Source organism: Heteronotia binoei, chromosome 11 (genome assembly GCF_032191835.1).
Source record: "Heteronotia binoei isolate CCM8104 ecotype False Entrance Well chromosome 11, APGP_CSIRO_Hbin_v1, whole genome shotgun sequence".
In the NCBI taxonomy this organism is placed as follows: Eukaryota; Metazoa; Chordata; class Lepidosauria; order Squamata; family Gekkonidae; genus Heteronotia; species Heteronotia binoei.
In genome coordinates this window covers 49939064-49945063 of record NC_083233.1, presented here as the reverse complement: position 1 = coordinate 49945063, position 6000 = coordinate 49939064, and positions in this window count along the sequence as shown.

Genomic DNA, 6000 nt, shown 5'->3' with positions numbered 1-6000 from the left:
TAGACCTCTTTGGATCTTCCTATTTACGTTATCAGACTTGGCTGCTTGTGCAAAGTGCTTCCTCTTTGTGCAAAACTCTCTTTCCCGTAGGGTGGTGCAGGTGGAACAGAAAGGATTGGGAGCAGACTGTTAGTTTTGCCTCTGTGTTGAGACCAGTGCGGTGGTTTCACTACCATGGGATGGATAAGCATGGGTGAGATCCAGGGAATTATTTTGCAAATTGGCTTTTAACCAGTATTTGGATTATTTTGCCTGGAGAAACTGGAGGAGACGTCAGCCAAAAAGGAGCCTGCAGCCAAGAAATCCGAAGGAGATTGAGACTGGGAAGGGAAGGGAAGCCATGAAGGAGCTACAACAGGTCCTAAAGGGTATGGATGCTGGCGCCCAAGATCAAGTTAATTCATGCCATAGGATTCCCATCACTATGTATAGGTGTAAAAGTTGGAGACATAAGAAAGCTGACAGGAAGAAAGTTGAATAATTTGAAACGTGGTGTCAGAGATTTGGAGCTTTTTAAGCGGAGACTATATGGCCATCTGACAGCAATGCTGATTCATGGAACTTAAGGCAGATGGTGAGAAGGAGGGTAAAAAGGATTGCATCAGTGCTTAGTTCTCATGGCCCTTTCTTACACTTCCAGGGAAATGCTGATTGCCACTTTGGGGTCAGACAGCAATTTTTCTCCAGGCCAGTTCGGCAAGGATCATGGAGGGGGGAGGGTTGCCATCTTTGGGGCATGGAGCAGGGGTCTGTGAGTGTGGAAGATAATTGTAGATATTTGCAAATCTAGGTAAATCACAAAAGGACATGTATTTCCTAGTTGTAGTCCACCTAATTTACTTATCAACATCAATCTATACATTATAAACATCATTCTAGTCTGCCATTAGAAAACAAGAATACATAAAATGAAAATGGGTTAAGTATATGTAATGAGATAAATAGCCAATATCCCTTGAGAATGTCAATATAAAACATTCTGATACACTATTATAAAAGAGAAATACATTGGAGTACTGTGGGTGTATAGCTATACTGAGAGTGGGTTTAGCATATGTAACGAGATAAAAAAAACAATATCCCTGTTCAGTTCTGGGGAGGTGTTTCATAATAATTTGTAATTCAGCAATTTCTCTCTCCATTCTGTTCTTGAAGTTCCTTTGTAGTAAAACAGCTACCCTGAGGTCACTCATTGAATGCTTTGGAAGGTTAAAGTGTTCTCTCACAGCTTTCTCAGTTCCGTAATTCCTAATGTCAGATTTGTGTCCATTTATCCTTTGGCGTAGGGTTTGTCCTGTTTGCCCTATGTAGAGAACTGAAGGGCATTGTTGGCATTTAATGGCATATATAATGTTGGAGGATGAACAAGTGAATGAGTCTGAGATGATGTAGTTAATGCTGTTAGGCCCAGTGATTGTGTTGTCTGGATGTACGTATGTGGCAGCAAAGTTGGCTGTATTTTCCAACACAGACCTGCAACCCTAGTTCCATCCTGTGATTCCCCTTCCCACATTCCTGCAGTCTGAGGTGGGACAGTCCAGTTTCACCCCCCTCCTCTGCAGTTTGTGAGTCAGCTTGTGGCATCTGACTGCAGCCATGGCTGCTACACACCAACACCACTCTTTCGTTTATTTTTTGTTTGTGTGTCTGCACCTGGAAGTCATGATGACCTCTGTTGACTGACCCCTACTGGGGGCCTGTAGGATACTCAGGGAGGTGGCTGAATAAAGCCTGCCCCTGCCCTCCCGACTGCTGGTATTCCAAGGAGGTCTCCCATCCAGGTACTTGCCAGAGTTGACCTTGCTTAGCTTCTGAGATCTGATGAGATTGGACTTGCTATTTTTATAAAGTTCCCCCCTCCCCACATAGATCACAAGGAGATCAAAGCTCAATGTGAGTCCTTAGACAAATATTCCCTGGTGGGGAGGAGGGTCCTCACCCTCCAAAGCAAGTGTAGTAAAGCCAATAAGATCCTTTGCTTAACTTCATATGCACCCAGCGTCTCTGGAAATCTCTCCCCCTCTAATCCTACCTTCACTGGGCAGGGGAATTGTGGGTATAAAAAGGTACCTCAATAATCTTGTCCAGAGAAGGGGGCAGCACCAATAACCAAAACAACAAAAATGGGTGCACTGGGGAAAAATGATATTTAATTTGACAATCCCTACATATTTCAGAGGGAGCCCCGTGGCACAGTGTGGTAAGCTTTCCAAACTCTACTCACGATCTCAATTCGATCCTGGCGGAAGTTCTCCCCACAGCTGAGTTTTACAGAAAAGATTCACAGCAGGACTTGCTCATGCCCTCAAGCTCAAGCTGACTTAGGGTTTTCGAGACAAGAGATGATCATAGGTGGTTTGCCATTGCCTGCCTCTGCATCATAACCCTGGACTTCCTTGGTGGTCTTTCATCCAAGGACTTAACAAGGGCCGACCCAGCTTAGCTTCTGACCAAGATTGGACTGCAGTACTTATTTCCAAGGAAAATCAAAGTGGGTTATAAATGAGATCCAGCAAGCCTCAAAAATTTTCAGAGGCCTTATTTTTATTCCCCCGTCCCCCACCATAGTCTTGCAGTTTCATAATGTGCCCACCAGGTGGGACTGTATAATCAATGATGCTATCAATGATGCATTATTCCAGGGGCCGCCAAACTGTGGCTTGGGAGCCACATGGCTTTCACACACTCTCAAAGCCCCCACTGCCCCGTTGGCTGCCACAGAAAAGACATTTCTTTCTTTAAATCGCTTCTCCAAGCCAAATCAGCTGGCAGCTCAGAGAACGTATTTAAAGTTAAAGTTGCTTTCTTTCCACCTCTCCTTCTCCCCCATCTATCTGCCTTCCTTCCTGTGTGAAAACTGAAGAATGCCCAACCAGAGAGATTTGGAAAGACAAATTAGCTGCATATGCTGCAGTGACAAAACAAATGAGTTGTGTAAACAAAAGACCGACTAAAGAATTCCAGGAGAAATGGAAAGCGTACTATTCATTTTATGGGTAGAAATTGAGGAGAAAAGACATAACTAATGGAAGATGCTATAATATAAATGATTCATTAGGTCTGATTCATCCGATGGACTTAAATAAATGGGAAAGCATGGGGGGGATACATTTATCTCCTAGCATATACAATTCTCATTATATAAAATGTTCTATCTTATTAGTATGGCTTTTATAGTATTTTATCTACTTTTACTGAATTCTGTCATACATTATTTTTATTCTTTGTAATGGCCATTGGCCTATGCAATAAAACTGATCTGAATCTATTAGTATAGTCTGCATGATTTTGATCCTTTTTGTGTGTGTGTGCACAACTTAAATATTCAGGATTTGGAATAAATATTCAGTATTTATTAAATTTAAATGTGGCCACACCAGGCCCATAGGCAGAAAATTTTGGGTGGAGGGATCTGGGAGCTGAACATTTTTTTTTGGGGGGGTGTGCGGGTGTTGCTCTCTCGCTTTGTCTCTGTGCCGCTGTCTGTCCCCCTCTCTCTTACACTGCCATTCTATTGTGCTCTCATTCTATCCCTCTGTCTTTTGGGCTGACGTTCTCTCTTTTTCTGCCGCTGTCCCCCGTCTTTTGCGGCGTTTTTCTCTCACTCTGTTGCTCCCTCACTCTGTCCCCGCCTTTCGTGCTGCTGTTTTCTCTCTATCTGCCATTCTTCCCCTCACTGGTCCTGGAGGCCCTCCAATGGAGGGTCCCTACATAGGGAAGGGGGGTTTAATAGAGTGGCCGGGCCCCCTGGGCTCCACAATAGCTACAGGCCTGGGTCACTGCGCTCATGTGCTTGGGAGGTGCTTCCCTGGTGCGCCCTGGCCATTCAGATAGTTGGGAAAGGCAACAGGGAAGCGTTTCAGAGATCTGCCACCAGTTAGTACCTGGTGGCTTTCTGAAGCAGCAGAGAGGCGGTGGATGACAGGGTAAGGACAGGACACAGATGCCATTTTAACCTAGGCATGGGAGTGCCTGTGTTGGCCCAAGTCACCTATCTGAATTCAGCCTATCAGTCTTAATCTCTCTCTCTCTAGCAGGGGTGGCAAAACCTGCTTAATATAAGAGCCACGCAGGATAAATATCAGATGTCTGAGAGTCACAAAACATGAATGTCAGATGAGGGAGGGAGGGAAAGGAAGGAAGGAAAATAGATGGAGAAGGGAGGGAGAGGTGGAAAGAAAGCAATTTTAGTTTTAAATGCATTCTCCAAGCTGCTGGCTTGTTTGGCTTTGGAGAAAGGATTTAAAGAGACAAATGCCTTCTCCAAGTCAGCGAACAGGGTGGTGGGAGCTCCAAAAGCCACACAATGTGTGTGAAAGTGCCACATGTGACTCCCGAGTCTGTTTGGCCACCTCTGTCCTACAGCATACCCAGTCATCGAGCATACCGTTCACAAAGAAAGCATATTGTTCGCAAAGAAAAGGTAATCTGTGGGTGTTCCATGCATGTTGCTCCCAGCTGAGGTCTAGCAATCCCTGGGAGAACAGAGGTGGGGGGGAATAGTAGGCTAAACGGAGTGCGGAAGGGATAGAATGGAAAGGTACGGCATTGGTAACACCATTGTTTGTGCCAGCACAGAACTAGCACTATTGTAGCATCAGGATGAACTTAGGAAAGCAACTAAGTTCTGCTCCTCCTTCAACACCACCCAACTGTAGCCCTTACACTGACAAAATGTCACAAGTGATGTGGTGATGTTCGGCCACTGTCTGGTCTTCAAGATACACTCTAAGGCAGTCTTTGTGATTCTGGGTAAAAGTCCAGAATGGAACCGTAGAATTACTGTCGCTACTACCCCACTTGTTCCTCCACCAAGAAAATCCTCCCAGTACGGCAGGACCGGATCTACATATTTCTTGAGGGGGGGGGGCAAAATTAAAAAATGAGACCCCATTATGGGCCCAGCCTTGCAGTAAGGCCAAGCGAGGGGCAGTCCTCACCACGTGAAGTGGGCAGAAACCACAGCCAGAAGTCCATTCCTTGAATGGGACAGGTACAATTGGCAGCTGCAGCAAGCCAGATTTTCAAGCCCCACAAAAAGCAGATGTGAGTGGCCACGGCTAATCTGGCTGCCCAAGCCCTGGCAGGCATGAGTAGCAGTGGGAGCCTACTCTTCCTCTTTTTCTCCTTCCTCTGGCATGGTTCGAGGCTGTGTGTGATAAGGAGCCCACATTGTGGAGCCCAGGGCACTTGCTCTGGTTGCCCCTTGGGAACGATTGCCCCAATTATGCTATTATGCAGCATCAGCATCTGATGAACATAAGAATAACCTTGCTGGATCAGACCACTGGTCCATCTAGTCCAGCGTCCTTTCTCACTCACTGGCCAACCAAGTTACTCTGGTAGGCCAAAAACAGGTCGACTGCCTCCGAATGCGGAGGTTCCCTTTTGCCAGTAGTCACTTATAAAAGCCATTTATGCTCACGACATCCTTTGGCACACACTCCTTTTAATCGCTCTTTTTTCCTATGGCTCTCCAGCTGCCACCATAAGAAAGTGGCCACTATCTCAGAAGCTTAAACAGCCTTCACAAAAAGAAAAAAGCCCTACTCTACTCCTGAAATATGACACAGAACCATTTGATTCCCGTCTTCTGTTCCGGGTTGGTAAGCGGTTGACAGCGGTGAACCGACAGCGGTGAACTCGGAAACTGAATTAAGCAGCGCACTCGAGAACAAAAACTGAATTTAGCAGCGTAAACATCAAGAAGAAACGGGCCGGTCCAACAAACTCCGTACAAGGTGCAAAGCCAGGCTGCGGCCTTCCTCTTCCAAGGCCGACTCCAAACTCGGGGAACTCTGTTGAACGTCGCGCAGCGCCAGCCCAGCCCAGCCCCCCGCACCTCAAGGCGAGGCCGCGTGTTCTTGGCGGCTTAGCCGGGCCACTCTCCCTTCCAAGCCCGCCCGCAGCCTAACCCCCATCCCGCTCTGCTCCCCGGCGCGCCTCCTCCTTCCCCCTGGCCCTTTAAGGGGCCCGCCCGCCCGCTGCTCCGCCCCGCCC